The sequence below is a fragment of the Argopecten irradians genome, chromosome 15 (assembly GCF_041381155.1).
Source record: "Argopecten irradians isolate NY chromosome 15, Ai_NY, whole genome shotgun sequence".
Lineage (NCBI taxonomy): Eukaryota > Metazoa > Mollusca > Bivalvia > Pectinida > Pectinidae > Argopecten > Argopecten irradians.
The window spans coordinates 9,594,904-9,613,762 of NC_091148.1; the positions used below are offsets into that span (position 1 = coordinate 9,594,904).

At 38.6% G+C, this 18,859-nt stretch overlaps 1 protein-coding gene across 2 annotated transcripts in view; it reads right to left on the minus strand.

The window, feature by feature from the left end:
• The window catches only part of LOC138309849 (beta-1,3-galactosyltransferase 1-like), a 25,094-nt gene extending 6,851 nt beyond the window's left edge, over positions 1–18,243 (minus strand). Inside the window, exons 1-2 of one of the 2 annotated variants that reach the window (XM_069251089.1) lie at positions 18,098–18,243; positions 6,926–7,088 (exon numbers count right to left, since the gene is read on the minus strand). The gene's annotated coding sequence lies outside the window, so the exon portion shown is untranslated. The remainder of the gene's footprint in view (positions 1–6,925; positions 7,089–18,097) is intronic. The other variant, XM_069251090.1, reaches the window with a different exon arrangement.
• Between the last annotated feature and the right edge of the window lie 616 nt (positions 18,244–18,859).

Consider the following 18,859-nt stretch of genomic DNA (forward strand, 5'->3'; position numbering starts at 1 on the left):
TGTAAACATAACCCTTTAGACATATCTGGCCCTTGTGACATATCTAGCCCACCTTACCATAACCCTTGAGACATATCTGGCCCCTGTGACATATCTAGTCAATGTAACCATAACCCTTTAAACATATCTTATCCCTGTGACATATTTAGCCCATGTAACCATAATCCTTGTGATATATCTTATCCCTGTGACATATTTAGCCCATGTAACCATAACCCTTGTGATATATCTGGTTCCTGTGACATATATAGCCCATGTAACCATAATCTTGAGACATAGTTGACGAGATATTTCTGGCCCCTGTGACATATATAGGCCATGTTACCATATCCCATTAGATATTTCTGACCCCTGTGACATATATAGCCCATGTTACCATATCCTTTGAGCTATCCGGCCCCTGTGACATATATAGCCCATGTTACCATTTCCCATGAGACAATTCTGGCCCCTGTTATCTGGCCCCTGTGACATGGCCCCTATATATAGTCCATGTAAAACATAACCTTGAGACATAGCTGGCCCCTGTGACATATCTAGCCCATGTTTGTTTGTTTGTGTTTTACGGCCCATCGACAACTAAGGTCTTTTAGGGCCAAACAACAAGTCATGCAGTAGTTTCAAGGGCTGGAGATACGTGATGCTTGTATCTTAAGATCAGGACAAGAAAAAGGCAAGCAAGAACTAAAACACAGATTGTAAATGTTGATTTTATGAAAACAATGCATGGGATAATACAGTGATGGCTAAAACACTAAAGAAAATTCATGCACAATGTTGATGAAATGATAAAATGTTGAGTTGATAGGATACTAAGATGGGAAAACGTTCATATTTTGTAAAAAATGCTGATTTCCTTGAGATAATTGAAAATAGATGTAACAGTAATCCTTGACACAAAGCTCCTCCCTGTAAATATCTAGGTCATGCAGCCATAACCCTTGTGACATATCTGGCCCCTGTGACATATCTAGGTCATGCAACCATAACCCTTGAGACATATCTGGCCCCTGTGACATATCTAGCCCATGTAACCATAACCCTTAAGACATATCTGGTCCCTGTGACATATCTAGTCCATGTAAACATAACCCTTTAGACATATCTGGCCCTTGTGACATATCTAGCCCACCTTACCATAACCCTTGACACATATCTCGCCCCTGTGACATATCTAAGTCAAGCAGCCATAACCCTTGAGACATATCTGGCCCCTGTGACATATCTAGTCAATGTAACCATAACCCTTTAGACATATCTTGTCCCTGTGACATATCTAGCCCATGTAAACATAACCCTTTAGACATATCTGGCCCCTGTGACATATCTAGCCCATGTAACCATAACCCTTTAGACATATCTGGCCCCTGTGACATATTTAGCCCATGTTACCATAACCCTTGAGACATATCTGGCCCCTGTGACATATCTAGCCCATGTACCCATAACCCTTGAGACATATCTGGCCCCTGTGACATATTAAGCCCATGTTCCCACAACCCTTGAGACATATCTGGCGCTGTGACTTATCTAGTCCATGTAACCATAACCCTTTAGACATATCTGGCCCCTGTGACATATCTAGCCCATGTAACCATAACCCCTAAGACATATCTGGTCCCTGTGACATATCTAGTCCATGTAAACATAACCCTTTAGACATATCTGGCCCTTGTGACATATCTAGCCCACCTTACCATAACCCTTGACACATATCTCGCCCCTGTGACATATCTAAGTCAAGCAGCCATAACCCTTGAGACATATCTGGCCCCTGTGACATATCTAGCCCATGTAACCATAACCCTTGAGACATTTCTGGCCCCTGTGACATATCTAGCCCATGTAACCATAACCCTTGTGATATATCTGGCCCCTGTGACATATATAGCCATGTACCCATAACCTTGACACATATGTGGCCCCTGTGACATATTAGCCCATGTACCCATAACCCTTGAGACATATCTGGCCCCTGTGACATATTAAGCCCATAGTTCTCCATAACCCTTGAGACCCATATCTGGGCTCTGTGACTTATCTAGTCCAAGTAACCATAACCCTATAGACATATCTGGCCCCTGTGACATATCTAGCCCATGTTAACATAACCCTTTAGACAAATCTGAGTCCCCCTGTGACATATCTAGCCCATGTAAACATAACCCTTTAGACATATCTGGGCCCTATGGCATATTTAGCCCATGTAACCATAACTCTTGACACATATCTGGCCCATGTGACATATATAGCCCATGTAGCCATAACCCTTAAGACATATTTAGCCCATGTACCCATAACCCCTGAGATATATCTGGCCCCTGTGACATATTTAGCCCATGTACCCATAACCCTTGAGACATATCTGGGCCCTGTGACATATTTAGCCCATGTTCCCATAACCCTTGAGACATATCTGGCCCCTGTGACATATCTAGTCCATGTAACCATAACCCTTTAGACATATCTGGCCCCTGTGACATATCTAGCCCATGTAACCATAACCCTTTAGACATATCTGGCCCCTGTGACATATCTAGCCCACCTTACCATAACCCTTGAGACATATCTGGCCCCTGTGACATATCTAGTCAATGTAACCATAACCCTTTAGACATATCTTATCCCTGTGACATATTTAGCCCATGTAACCATAACCCTTGTGATATATCTTATCCCTGTGACATATCTAGCCCATGTAACCATAACCCTTGTGATATATCTTATCCCTGTGACATATTTAGCCCATGTAACCATAATCCTTTGAGCTATCTGGTCCCTGTGACATATATAGCCCATGTAACCATAATCTTGAGACATAGTTGACGAGATATTTCTGGCCCCTGTGACATATATAGGCCATGTTACCATATCCCATTAGATATTTCTGACCCCTGTGACATATATAGCCCATGTTACCATATCCTTTGAGCTATCCGGCCCCTGTGACATATATAGCCCATGTTACCATTTCCCATGAGATATTTCTGGCCCCTGTGACATATATAGTCCATGTAAACATAACCTTGAGACATAGCTGGCCCCTGTGACATATCTAGCCCATGTTTGTTTGTTTGTGTTTTACGGCCCATCGACAACTAAGGTCTTTTAGGGCCAAACAACAAGTCATGCAGTAGTTTCAAGGGCTGGAGATACGTGATGCTTGTATCTTAAGATCAGGACAAGAAAAAGGCAAGCAAGAACTAAAACACAGATTGTAAATGTTGATTTTATGAAAACAATGCATGGGATAATACAGTGATGGCTAAAACACTAAAGAAAATTCATGCACAATGTTGATGAAATGATAAAATGTTGAGTTGATAGGATACTAAGATGGGAAAACGTTCATATTTTGTAAAAAATGCCGATTTCCTTGAGATAATTGAAAATAGATGTAACAGTAATCCTTGACACAAAGCTCGCCCCTGTAAATATCTAGGTCATGCAGCCATAACCCTTGTGACATATCTGGCCCCTGTGACATATCTAGCCCATGCACCCATAACCCTTGAGACATATCTGGCCCCTGTGACATATCTAGCCCATGTAACCATAACCCTTTAGACATATCTGGTCCCTGTGACATATCTAGCCCATGTAAACATAACCCTTTAGACATATCTGGCCCTTGTGACATATCTAGCCCACCTTACCATAACCCTTGACACATATCTCGCCCCTGTGACATATCTAGCCCATGTAACCATAACCCTTGAGACATATCTGGCCCCTGTGACATATCTAGTCAATGTAACCATAACCCTTTAGACATATCTGGTCCCTGTGACATATCTAGCCCATGTAAACATAACCCTTAAATAGACATATCTGGCCCCTGTGACATATCTAGCCCATGTAACCATAACCCTTGAGACATATCTGGCCCCTGTGACATATCTAGCCCATGTAACCATAACCCTTGAGACATATCTGGCCCCTGTGACATATCTAGCCCATGTAACCATAACCCTTGAGACATATCTGGCCCCTGTGACATATTTAGCCCATGTAACCATAACCCTTGAGACATATCTGGCCCCTGTGACATATTTAGCCCATGTACCCATAACCCTTGAGACATATCTGGGCCCTGTGACATATTTAGCCCATGTAACCATAACCCTTGAGACATATCTGGCCCCTGTGACATATCTAGTCCATGTAACCATAACCCTTTAGACATATCTGGCCCCTGTGACATATCTAGCCCATGTAACCATAACCCTTTATAGACAAATCTGGTCCCTATGACATATCTAGCCCATGTAAACATAACCCTTTAGACATATCTGGGCCCTATGGCATATTTAGCCCATGTAACCATAACTCTTGACACATATCTGGCCCATGTGACATATATAGCCCATGTAGCCATAACCCTTAAGACATATTTAGCCCATGTACCCATAACGCCTGAGATATATCTGGCCCCTGTGACATATTTAGCCCATGTACCCATTACCCTTGAGACATATCTGGGCCCTATGGCATATTTAGCCCATGTAACCATAACCCTTGAGACATATGTGGCCCCTGTGACATATCTAGTCCATGTAACGATAACCCTTTAGACAAATCTGGTCCCTGTGACATATCTAGCCCATGTAGCCATAACCCTTAAGACATATTTAGCCCATGTACCCATAACCCCTGAGATATATCTGGCCCCTGTGACATATTTAGCCCATGTACCCATAACCCCCGAGATATATCTGGCCCCTGTGACATATTTAGCCCATGTACCCATAACCCTTGAGACATATTTGGGCCCTATGGCATATTTAGCTAATGTAACCATAACTCTTGACACATATCTGGCCCATGTAAACATTACCCTTAAGACATATCTGGTCCCTGTGACATATCTAGCCCATGTAAACATAACCCTTCTAGACATATCTTGCCCATGTGACATATATAGCCCATGTAAACATAACCCTTAAGACATATCTGGCCCATGTGACATATTCAGCCCATGCAACCATAACCCTTCAGACATATCTGGTCCCTGTGACATATTCAGCCCATGTACCCATAACCCCTGAGATATATCTGGCCCCTGTGACATATTTAGCCCATGTACCCATAACCCTTGAGACATATCTGGGCCCTATGGCATATTTAGCCCATGTAACCATAACCCTTGAGACATATCTGGCCCCTGTGACATATCTAGCCCATGTAAACATAACCCTTTAGACATATCTGGTCCCTGTGACATATCTAGCCCATGTAACCATAACCATTGAGACATATCTGGTCCCTGTGACAAATTTAGCACATGTACCCATAACCCTTGAGACATATCTGGGCCCTATGGCATATTTAGCCCATGTAACCATAACCCTTGAGACATATCTGACCCCTGTGATATGTTTATGTCCTGTCCATTATATATAGAACATATGTTTGATGGTTCAGCCTGGCCTCATTGATTTTAAGAAGTCAATATGATACATGTATGTGATGTGATATGCTACTTTTTTGTATATGATGTCGCTCTATCCCACTAAAAGGCGCACTAACTTTCCGAAACCAAAATTTCAACAACACTAAATAAATGCAAGATTCCCTTTAATCTATGTTAACATTGAAGATTCATTTCGCTGTTTTGTCGTCTGGCGCAGTGATAGTCTACTACCGCGTGGTATTTAGGACGACGGCGGGAAACATAAGACGAACCGTGTTATGAAAATTAACATTTTATTTATTTTAAATAAATTGTGCAGAAGGTGATGATAAATGTAATATTAACGGTAAGTTAATAACTTTTGCGAGTCTATAAATTATTGATCTCATTTTACATTCCCATTTTTTAAATTTAAAGCCATTTCGGAAAGGTAGTGGGCATTTTAAATTATTGTTCGAAATATTTTCATTGGTTGAAACCTGAGAAAGTGGTATTTCTTAATCCAATAATCACGTCCTGCTTCGTTGGGGTAGGTGGATGTGCGGTTATATAATATGTAGGTGTTGGACGAGAGCATTCCCATTGTAATATCTTATACGGTTTTTTATAATCATACTTTTTTTTTTAAAATTGGGTAGTGTTACATGGCACGTCGAGTTATAGACCTTGACGCAGTATTACATAATGTCTATAGAGCCAAACGCCTGCGCTCTGATTGTACTGTTTGGTCTTGCTGTAATACTCATTGGCTGCAGCTGTACTAGGCCTATAAAGGTGTGAAAGCATTTGACAAATGGATGCATCCGTTCAGCATGTTGATTGCATATGACTGGGTGACAAGCTTTAATTGTGAAGTTCACAGATGGTTTTTATGTTTTATAGTGATGAAATTTAGTTTCTAAATTCCTAATTTTATCCCTAAATTTATAGTTAATAAGCCCTTAATTTTCTTATATCCCTTATTTTACGCCAACAAGTGCTGGACAGCCTGGAATAGGATTTTCACACTAACTGCGTATTTAAATTTAATCACGAGAGTTCAGTTTATTTTTGGGTTATAACGTTAGGAGACTATTCTATAGCCATATGATATACTGAGCAGTTACGTGTAATATTAACCTAACATATCTAGATATTTTTAATTGCAAGAGGTTTATATCGGCCACAGCGCCTTGAAATCTAACAAACAATTATCTAGAGTCAAAATCATTATCTTTATATTCATCTCGACTTTGAATTACATTGTTAGGCATAATTCCATAACAAGCCCCTGTGCCTTGACATTACAGAAATATGCTTGATCAATTTTATTCAAAAGGAAGAAAGCGATAAGAATCGTTTTCTGTAAAGTAACACTTACGTTGAGTCCATGGATTTTTAAATCGGCTAAAAATAGCAATAACTTGCATTATTTTGATAGGAAAATCCATAATTTAGCACCGAAGTAACGGATATGTCAACACTAAATCGTAATCAAACATATATACATTGAAATGCAGGGATGTATCTTACCGATATTCACACAAACTTTCGGCAAATTCGTCCAAAAAAATCTTGCTATGTCGCCATATGTTCATATTTTTACAGGAAGTCAACTTGACAAAAGCTGCTGCCATCTACCGGACGTTGCAAATCCAACCACGAAATTCTCCAGAGTTGTCGTTACTAACGCTGACTGAAGATAACAATGTTGACGGGAAATTAAAATTTCATGTAGCATGGCTTAAAAACAGAATTTTCATACATGTATTTTTAACATGTAAATCACAAAAACAAACAAAACGTTGTACTTGTATACAAAAACCACAGAACAGTCACAAAATGAAAATAAAAAATCATTAATGAGAAATAATATGATCTTTTCACTAAATGCCAAAATTATTTTACAACAATCAATGAGAGCATTTTGACGTTTTAAAATGAGTTATCATAATAATTTTAAAAAGACTATCATATTATAACATAAATTATAATTGCATAAAAATAACAGAAATTAAACTTTTTTCGTTAATCATTATCAAATCGCCATGTCAAAAGTTAAGTACAGTAGGCCTATATGCTTTTTCTGTGACTTTCACATTTTTATTTTGTGACTTTTATGTCCACAGTGATCTGAGGATTAGTTACATATTATATTGGCCACACAGACACTATGAATTTTAATAAGATGATATTCTAGAATCTAGAGTAAGTCTGTCATAATGCGGCTTAAATCGTTTTAACGACGGCACTTTGTATAGGTGTGTAGGGTAATTTTGAAAGATAATTATCGCTCTTTTCAACAGTTAATTGCCGTTTTTATGATGATGTGCTAGAAATATGTTTTATAGCCGCTAAAGGTAGGCGGGTTAGAACTGATCTTCACATTTTTTTTTTTTTTTTTTTGTAAAATTCTTCACGAGTTAATCTTTAACAGCAATTCTTTTCTTCATTATGCTATTTAGACTTCATTTTAAGAGCATGTTTTTAGGTCACCTGAGACCAAGTCTCAAGTGATCTATTCTAATCGCCTTTGTCCGTCGTCGTGCGTCGTCCGTCGTTCGTCGTATGTCCGTAAACAATTTACATTTTCGACTTCTTCTCAAAAACCGCTGAAGCAAATTCAATGAAATTTTGCACAAACCTTCTAAGGCATAAGGCCAATCAAAATTGTGAATTATATGGTCCCCCCGGGAGCTGTGGGAGGGGCAAAAAGGGGTAAAATTGACTATAATTTTAAAAATCTTCTTCTCCACTCACAGATGTGGTGGAATCAAATACTCTTCATAGATAGAAAGGTCTTAAGGTCCTTTACAAAAATTGTGAATTATATTACCCTGGGGTCTCAGGTTCCCCCTGGGGAGGGGGTTAAGTTTACTATAGTTTATATAGGGAAAACACTTTTTTGAGCATTTTTTGGTCATTTGTAAAAGGAAATGAGTCAAATATTGTCAGAATTATCCCTATGAAATGGCCATTGAATCCTATTAACAAATTTTCCATGACTGACTCCCAGGGGCCTTAGGGGTGGAGCAAAAAGGGGTCAAATAAGCTAAAACTTCTTCTGAAGTTCTGGAACTGGTAGAATCAAATACTCTTCATAGATGGAAAGATCTTCAGGCCCTTCACAAAAATTGTGAATTATATGACCCTGGGGTCTCATGTTTCCCCCGGGGAGGGGGTCAAGTTTACTATAGTTTATATATGAAAAACACATTTATGAATGTTATTTGCTTATTTTTCATAGGAAATTAGTCAAACTGGTTTAGAATTATAAGCCTGAGATAGCATTTTATCGTCATATCCAATATGGGTCCTGGCCGACCCCCAGGGGCCTTAGGAGCGGGGCCAAAAAGGGTCAAATAGGCTAAAACTTCAAAAATCTTCTTCTGAATTCACAGATTTGATGGAACCATATGCTATTCATAGATTGGAAGGTCTTAAGGCCCTTTACAAAAAATGTGAATTTCATGGCCCTGGGATCTCAGATTTTCCCCTGGGAAGGGGGTCAAATTTACTATAGTCTATATAGGAAAAACACATTTATGAACATTATTTGCTTAGTTTTAATAGGAAATGAGTCAAACTGGGTTAGAATTGGCCTGAAATAGTATTTTAACACCATATCCATATTGGTCCTGGCTGACCCCCAGGGACCAGAGGGGCGGGGCCAAAATGGTTACAAAATGGCTAAAATTTCAAAAATCTTCTTCTGAATTCACAGGTTTGATGGAACCAAATAATCTCCATAGATTAAAAAGTGAAATTTATAAAAATCACTGACACTGACTGACTTCTAGTTTGGTTTTGTTGTGTAACGTTGGCAAAGCAAATTGGAATTTTAAGCATAAGGTTTAGTAACATAATACACTAACTATCAAAATGAAAAACAAAAAAAAATAAAAATTCTAATACATGTACGAAAGTTCAACTTTAAAGTTTATTTTAATTCGTAAATAATTTTTGTAGATTTGAACCAACTTTGCAATGTTCTTTCTGTAGCAGCACTCAGGTGACCGTCAAGGCCTCTTGGACCTCTTGTTTAATCTCCTTTATATAAATGACACCGCCTTACAATCATTTTTATATGGATTGAAAGCTTACACTTCGGAATGCGCATGGTAACACAATATTCAAATACTACTTGTATATTCAATCGATCGGATTTCCGCGTCGCAATATAAATGCAATTTATCTGAAAAATCCAATAAACTCTCGGGTATATTAAAGCTTGTTCGACGGATGGGCGTTTTGAAACACTATAATAAAAATGTAACGTGAGTACACAATACCTTCAAACAAAGTCTTTAAACTTTTGTCTTCGACTTGAAGACGGATCCGTGACAAAATGATGTTTTGAATCATTGATCCGCAATATGCTAAAATGTGGTCATTTCGGGATCAATGATCCGCATAAAATATACAGCATTTATTTATGGAGGGGGCACAACACGTGAGACCAGGGATAATATTGTAAATTAAATTGGCGATCACATATTCCTTTTTAGCCAACGTAACCGCACCCCACCCCATCCTCTTCCTCCAACACCTATATTACCGCACACTCACCTACCCCCAACGAAGCAGGACGGGAGTATTCAATTAAGAAATACCACTTTCTCAGGTTTGTACCAATAAAAATATTTCTAACCAGAATTTTAAAGGCCCACTACCTTTCCGAACCGGCTTTTAATTTTTGAAATGGGAATATAAAACGAAATCGATAATATTGTAGAGTCGCAAAAGTTATTAACTTACCGTTAATACTACATTTATCATCACTTTTGTTAATTTTCATAACGCGGGTCGTCTTAAGTTTCCGGCCGTCGTCCTAAATACCGCTCGGTAGTAGACTATCACTGCGCCAACGGCAAAACAGCGAAATGAGTCTTCATTGTTTACATAGATTATGAAGGGAATCATGCATTTATTTGGTGTTGTCATCTCATCATAGGCCATCAATATGTCTTTCCGTTTGTTGTTGTTGTTTTTAAGAAACTTAAAATTTTGGTTTCGGAAAGGTAGTTGGCATTTAAATTTTTATTTGACAATACTCAAGTTTCTCGTTTTACGTCTTCAATAGAAATCTTCCACCCTCGAAAATGACCCTGCTTTATGAATATGTTATCTCGACGCCTATCAAACTTCCCCTGTTGCAGGTGTATGTGCGTTTTGTTGAACAAAACTTAAGATTTGTGAAGTTGTAATTAAAGTCCCCATTCATGTAATATTGACAAACACCAGACTAATTGAGGGTCTGAAATGTGATATGTATTACATAATTCTCTATAGCACAAACATGACATTTTTTTCAGAGACCTGTCTACTATGTACATATATATTTAGGTCTCTGATGTAAACGAACAAATTGAGTTTGAGAATTTGATAGATTCCGAAAAGTTGTTAGCTTACCGTTAATTAAACTTTAAATCATCGCTTCCAGGGTCCAGTTTCATGAACTTAAAGAAATTCCTTAACTTAAAATTTCCATAACAACACCAGAAACATATATTTCTGACAACACTAAAGGGAAAAGCAATTTTAAAAACCGATAAATGAAATGTTTATTTCTATAACGCGGGTTGTCTTATATTCTCCTGCCGTCGTCCTAAATACCCCGTAGTAGTTGACTAACACTACACATTATTGCAGCGTCTGAATATATATATATATATATACAAAGAAGTTACAACATTAAATGAATGCAAAGAGTTAAAGGCATACTGCGTTCTTGAAACAAAAAAAAAGTTAATTACCAACAATTGTAGGATCAAAATATCAATTTCAATAGCCTGAGATGAAGTTACAACATTACACTAAGATGGCATATTTAGTCATGGTATAACTCGACAGGTCGATATAATTATCTCGGCAAAGTTACATTGTGTAACTCGACCCAAAATAATACGATGGCAGAAATATGCCACCATATTAAACAATTGTAAAACGCCCGTATAAATCTATGTTATAGAGAACGCTCTTTTCGCTATTTTGCCGTGTACTTAAGCATTGAATGTCTTTCAGTTGGCATTCATAGCCAATATGAATTCAAACTAGACAGTGGCAAATTCCATGAAGCGCGCTAGCGCTTCATGTTGAATTTGCCTCTGTCCAGTTTGCATTCATATTGGCTATGAATGCCAACTGAAAGACGTTCAATGCTTATATTTACATTTGGTTACAATTTTATGATGAAATGCCAAGGAATTTTGCATCTATAATGAATTAATCATTTGTTATCGTCATGGATGGAACAGCCATTTGAACAGCCGTCTTCCGTGATCTCTGGTACAACAATTGTGACGCCACAATGATAATGACGTCATAATAAGCGCTTGAAGTTCATTGTCTATATGACTGCCAACTGCGCTTGGTAAGGTTACATAGTAGGACTGCAGTGAAAATGTAAATATGCTTCAGGATATGGTGTAGTCCGCTAAACCTGCCTATATTATTAGACTTTTTTTTGCCTTATCTACATATTAGCAAAAACAAATTAAAAAGCCTATTGTCAGCATATATGACCAAGCATACCAAGGATTTTAAAACTGTTAAAAATGAATCACGTGTAAACACACTCATTATGAAATCAATATACATGTAAATAATATTCATAACTTGTAAAATCATATGAATAATTTACACGTAACCAAACCCACTATGGATTATACAGACAGTGATTGTAACCCTTGGGGTATCGAGGACACGCGTAACAAAGCCCGTCTGCGCTTCTTAAAACTTTGAAAACGATATACGTATATATGTTGTAATCCACATCACGACTTCCTTTTGCTCGTTCTAATTATAGAATTTGATCAGGAGAAAGATCGTACGGCTTTCAAATATCTTTTGTGTCATTTAATTAAAAAATTAAAGAAGGGTCCGGGGAGTGAGCGTGGGAACTCTTTGTCTATATACGATATATGTTTCTGGTTTGTCAAGAGGTCATATATGATATTACAGGTGCAGGTAAATATTCTATTCCCGTATTGATTCCCATTCGTTAGTTTTTGTTGTAATTGACGTACATGTAGTATTCATCAAGGTTCAATGCTTGGTCCTCTATGGTACAAATGTTTTTATTCGTATTATCGTTAGAAAGTATTTGTTAGATCATTCTCATTCGTTAGGTTTTATATAATTGATATACATGTAGGTGTTCGTCAAGGTTCGATGTTGGGTCCTCTATGTTTAAAATGTTTTTATTCACATACATAGGGCATTATCGTTACTAAGTATTTGTTAGATAGTTAACATTGATATAATTGATGTATATCAAGGTTGTCCCCAAGGCTCAATATTTGATCCTTTTTGAATAAAATGTAATTATTCGCCTATTATCGCCGGAAAGTATTTGTTAGATGATTATCATTCGTTGGTTTTTAGCTCACCTGGCCCGAAGGGCCGGTGAGCTTATGTCATGGCGCGGCGTCCGTCGTCCGTCCGTCCGTCCGTCCGTCCGTCAACATTTAATTTAAATCGCTACTAGTCATAGAGTTCCACATGGATTGTGACCAAATTTGGCCACAAACATCCTTGGGGGGGAAGGGGAACAGAACTTGTATAAATTTTGGCTCTGACCCCCAGGGGCAGGAGGGGCGGGGCCCAATAGGGGAAATAGAGGTAAATCCTATAAATCGCTACTTGTCCTAGAGTTCTGCATGGATTGTAACCAAATTTGGCCACAAACATCCTTGGGGGAAGGGGAACAGAACTTGTATAAATTTTGGCTCTGACCCCCCCCCCCCCCCCCCCCCCCGGGGGCAGGAGGGGCGGGGCCCAATAGGGGAAATAGAGGTAAATCCTATAAATCGCTACTTGTCCTAGAGTTCTGCATGGATTGTAACCAAATTTGGCCACAAACATCCTTGGGGGAAGGGGAACAGAACTTGTATAAATTTTGGCTCTGACCCCCCGGGGGCAGGAGGGGCGGGGCCCAATAGGGGAAATAGAGGTAAATCCCATAAATCGCTACTTGTCCTAGAGTTCTGCATGGATTGTAACCAAATTTGGCCACAAACATCCTTGGGGGAAGGGGAACAGAACTTGTATAAATTTTGGCTCTGACCCCCCGGGGGCAGGAGGGGCAGGGCCCAATAGGGGTAATAGAGGTAAATCCTGTAAATCGCTACTTGTCCTAGAGTTCTATATGGATTGTAACCAAATTTGGCCACAAACATCTTTTGTGGAAGGGGAACAAACTTGTATAAATTTTGGCTCTGACCCCCCAGGGGCAGGAGGGGCGTGGCCCAATAGGGGTAATAGAGGTAAATCCTATAAATCGTTAATTGTCCTAGAGTTCTACATGGATTGTAACCAAATTTGGCCACAAACACCCTTGGGGGAAGGGAAACAGAACTGTATAGATTTCGGCTCTGACCCCACGGAGGCAGGAGGGGCGTGGCCCAATAGGGGAAATAGAGGTAAATCCTATAAATTGCTACTTGTCCTAGAGTTCTGCATGGATTGTAACCAAATTTGGCCACAAACATCCTTGGGGGAAGGGGAACAGAACTTGTATAAATTTTGGCTCTGACCCCCCGGGGGCAGGAGGGGCAGGGCCCAATAGGGGTAATAGAGGTAAATCCTGTAAATCGCTACTTGTCCTAGAGTTCTATATGGATTGTAACCAAATTTGGCCACAAACATCTTTTGGGGAAGGGGAACAAACTTGTATAAATTTTGGCTCTGACCCCCCAGGGGCAGGAGGGGCGTGGCCCAATAGGGGTAATAGAGGTAAATCCTATAAATCGTTAATTGTCCTAGAGTTCTACATGGATTGTAACCAAATTTGGCCACAAACACCCTTGGGGGAAGGGAAACAGAACTGTATAGATTTCGGCTCTGACCCCACGGAGGCAGGAGGGGCGTGGCCCAATAGGGGAAATAGAGGTAAATCCTATAAATTGCTACTTGTCCTAGAGTTCTGCATGGATTGTAACCAAATTTGGCCACAAATATCCTGGGGGAGAAGGGGAACAGAACTTGTATAAATTTTGGCTCTGACCCCCCGGGGGCAGGAGAGGGCGGGGCCCAATAGGGGAAATAGAGGTAAATCCTATAAATCGCTACTTGTCCTAGAGTTCTAACATGGATTGTAACCAAATTTGGCCACAAACAGCCGGGGGGAAGGGAACAGAACTTGTATAAATTTTGGCTCTGACCCCCCCCCCCCCCCCCGGGGGCAGGAGGGGCAGGGCCCAATAGGGGTAATAGAGGTAAATCCTGTAAATCGCTACTTGTCCTAGAGTTCTATATGGATTGTAACCAAATTTGGCCACAAACATCTTTTGTGGAAGGGGAACAAACTTGTATAAATTTTGGCTCTGACCCCCCCAGGGGCAGGAGCGAGGGGCGGGCCCAATAGGGGTAATAGAGGTAAATCCATATAAATCGTTAATTGTCCTAGAGTTCTACATGGATTGTAACCAAATTTGGCCACAAACACCCGGGGGGGGAAGGAAAACAGAACTGTATAAATTTTGGCTCTGACCCCACGGGGCAGGAGGGGCAGGGCCCAATAGGGGAAATAGAGGTAAATCCTATAAATCGCTACTTGTCCTAGAGTTCTGCATGGATTGTAACCAAATTTGGCCACAAAATATCCTGGGGGGAAGGGGAACAGAACTTGTATAAATTTTGGCTCTGACCCCCCGGGGCAGGAGGGGCGGGACCCAATAGGGGAAATAGAGGTAAATCATATAAATCGTTAATTGTCCTAGAGTTCTGCATGGATTGTAACCAAATTTGGCCACAAACACCCTTTGGAGAAGGGGAACAGAACTGGGGGCAGGAGGGGGGGGGGGCAGGAGGGGCGGGGCCCAATAGGGAAAATAAGAGGTAAATATTAAAATTCCTTCAGAAAAGAAACAGTGAACCTGTATTCAGAACATGACTTGACATTACAAACCAGATGAGCGATACAGGCCCTCTGGGCCTTTTGTTATTATAATTATTGTGCTGGTGTTTATCAAGGCTCAATCTTCGGTCCTCTATTATTCTTGATATTTATAAATTACTTTAATTTGCCGTATATTGTATTAAAATAGATAAAGTGTGGACTGGAACTTCAAAATAATTATATGTACACATGTAGACACATTTAGATGCATGTACATGTAATATAATTAAGCATTAACGTCACATTTTTTTTTTAAATTTCATGATATAAAAGTCTAAAGAGTCTAAAATGAATTACATTTATTTTTTAAGATGGTAACAAAATCCACCGCCGACAGAGCAAAAATGATATCCGTCATTTGAACAATAATTGGTGTTTAATCGTGTAGGTATACGTCTAATTAACACAAAAATAATATAAAATAATTCATTTTGCTTTGGTGCATGCGCAATCAGTACTTCATTCCATATAGGATATAGTGCCACAGATTTTTTTTCGGGATGCAATTAATTATTTTTTTTTTACATTTTTAACTTGAAGCAAAATTAGAAGCTCAAACTTTCCAATGGTGGTAATGGTGTAAAGAAAGTAACTTCTGTAACTGAAGAAAAATACTAAATGGTCTGGTTTTGATAGTGAAAAAATACCATTTGTCAGCGGTGGAGCATCTTTAAATTAAAAATTGCCAACTATTTATATACATGTACTTACTTTCTAGTTAATACTGTGTATTCTTAATAGTTTAAAGTAATACCCCTACATGTTGCGTCTGAAATTCATGTACATTTACCATGCCAAACCCGACGTTATATTTTAACTAAATATCTCATGCTTTTAGAAAAAGAAAAAAAATCCGATTCTCCAGATATGTTTAAAAATATTTATCCTTTGTTTAGTTTTCTAAAATTGACGATTACATGCAGTTTAACAAAACATTGACGTCATTTTCTTCTTTACAGTTTCTTTCCATCACCAATAGAAACAAAAATTCCGCACAAACGGGTATCACGTGGTACATGTACGTGAATTAGTTCTATTCTACAGGTGAAAGAACTGTGTATGGTCTGTGCCCACGTATACTCCCGATTCAGTCAAATTTTGAAACCTGCTTTGTATTTAAATATAAAAATCTAAATACACTGTAAAGGCTTTACAAATGTAATATTTCTTTACAATCACACGAAATATAAGAATGATTCGTTGAGAACATGAACGCAATATTTAAAGGCCCACTACCTTTCCGGAGCAAAATTTAAATGTTTCTTAAAAACATTATTAACAAAAGAAAATATATATCGATGGCTTAAGATGAGGTTACAACACCAAACATATGCAATATTTCCTGTCTAATATACGATATCAGTGGAGATTCATTTCGCTGTTTTGCCGTTTGGCGCAGTGATAGTCAACTACCGCGCGGCATTTAGGACGACGGCGGGAACCATAAGACGACCCGCGTTATGAAAATTAACATTTTATTTATTCTAATTAAACAGTTCTGAAGGTAATGATAAGTGTGCTAGTAAACGTATAGTTAATAACTTCTGCGTCTCTACAAAATTATTGATCTCGTTTTACAATCCTATTTTAAAAATCAAAAGCCGTTTCGGAAAGGTAGTCGCCCTTTAAAAATAGCCAAGTGGGTAACCGAATACTTTTGACGCAGCACCGTGTATACAATCAGTCATGTACATTTTGTATGAACTTCTCTTCAGTCACCTGTTATCAAAGATCGATGTCCTAAACTGTGGTTACAGCATGAAACAAAAGCACGATTTTCTGCATAATCTATATATAGAACAGTGAAGATTCGTTTCGCTGTTTTTGCCGTCTGGCGCAGTGATATAATCAACTTAAGCGCGGTAATTAGGACGACGGCGGGAAATACCTATAATACGACCCGTGTTATGAAAATCAACAATTTATGAAATTGTTCAGAAGATGATGACAAGTGTAGTATTAACGATAAGCTAATTTTATTATAACTTTTGCAACTCTACAAAAATATAAACATTTTTACATTCACGTTTTAAAAAATAAAAGCCGTTTCTGAAAGGCAGTGTACCTTTAAATCTCGGTGCTAAATCCTATTTTAATGAAATATATCTTTATATTAGAAGACACGTTTCCTGTTTAGAACGCAATGCGATATAGATTCGCAGGATTAGATATAAGTTGATCTTTCTGATAGGTGTACATGTATAACGTAAAAGCTTGGATATAAAAATAAAGTTATCAAATCCATAGTTATCTAGCTTTTTGACTATTTAAGATAGATATTTTATATACTTCTGATCAGAAATATAGTAATTTATTTTTCGTACATGTGACTTATTGCATACATCTAGATGCAAGCGTTGGGTCACGATGGCCGAGTGGCTATGGTACTGACCGCTGGTCGGTGTTTTATTCTCAGGGTTGTCCAGTTTTCTTTACCAATAACAACTGACACGTCCTTAAATGACTCTGATTGCTTATAAGACGTCAAATTAAATCAAACCAAATGTAAATGTTAATTTTAAAGCTCCGCTTTTTATGTCTCCGACTCAGTGGGCTAGATGCCCCCGGTTGTGTGTTGACAGGTATGTAGGTGTTTGTTTACAGATGGACGTTTTGTTTGTATTTGTGTTGTTTATGTCGGTTATATGTTAATTAGCTGTATATTGTTGCAAATTTCAGCAGATAGTCTTTATTATATTCTATTGTTTGAATAATTGTAATAATAACTTTAGCATTTTTGTTGTTGATAAATTACGTCAAAAGTCATACTTAACAAAAAATATATTTCAAAAATGTCGACTTACCCCGTGTGAGAATTTGTCACCTTGTTCTATCGGTCTCTGATCATGATCCTTGATGGACCAGAACTTTAAACTATACAGGTAAAAATGGCCATACGTGGGTATTGACTCGATTGGGTAGTAACGTGATCGGACTCTAAATCACGTGACTTCTCTATTTGAATTAAAAATTTAAAACGCGTAATTCCTCACCTGTACAGACGCACAGGGAAGTATCTGTATATTGAATCACAGGGCTCTGAGAATTAGATACAGTTTATATTAATTTGGACCCACCAGGCACAGAGCCTGAGAATTAGATACAGTTTATATCAATTTGGACCCACCAGGCACAGGGCCTGAGAATTAGATACAGTTTATATCAATTTGGACCCACCAGGCACAGGACCTGAGAATTAGATACAGTTTATATCAATTTGAACCCACCAGGCACAGGGCCTGAGAATTAGATACAGTTTATATCAATTTGGACCCACCAGGCACATGGGTCTGTGAATAAGTAATAGTTTATATCAATTTGGACCCATCAGGCACAGGGGTCTGAGAATTAGTTACAGCTTAAATCAATTTGAATCTATCAGGCACAGGGGTCTGGGAAATTGTTACAGTTTATATCAATTTAGACCCACCAGGCACAGGGCCTGAGAATTTCTTACAGTTTATATAAATTTGGGCCCACCAGGCACAGGGGTCTGAGAATTAGTTACAGTTTATATCAATTTGGACATATCAGCCACAGAGCCTGAGAATTAGTTACAGTGATAA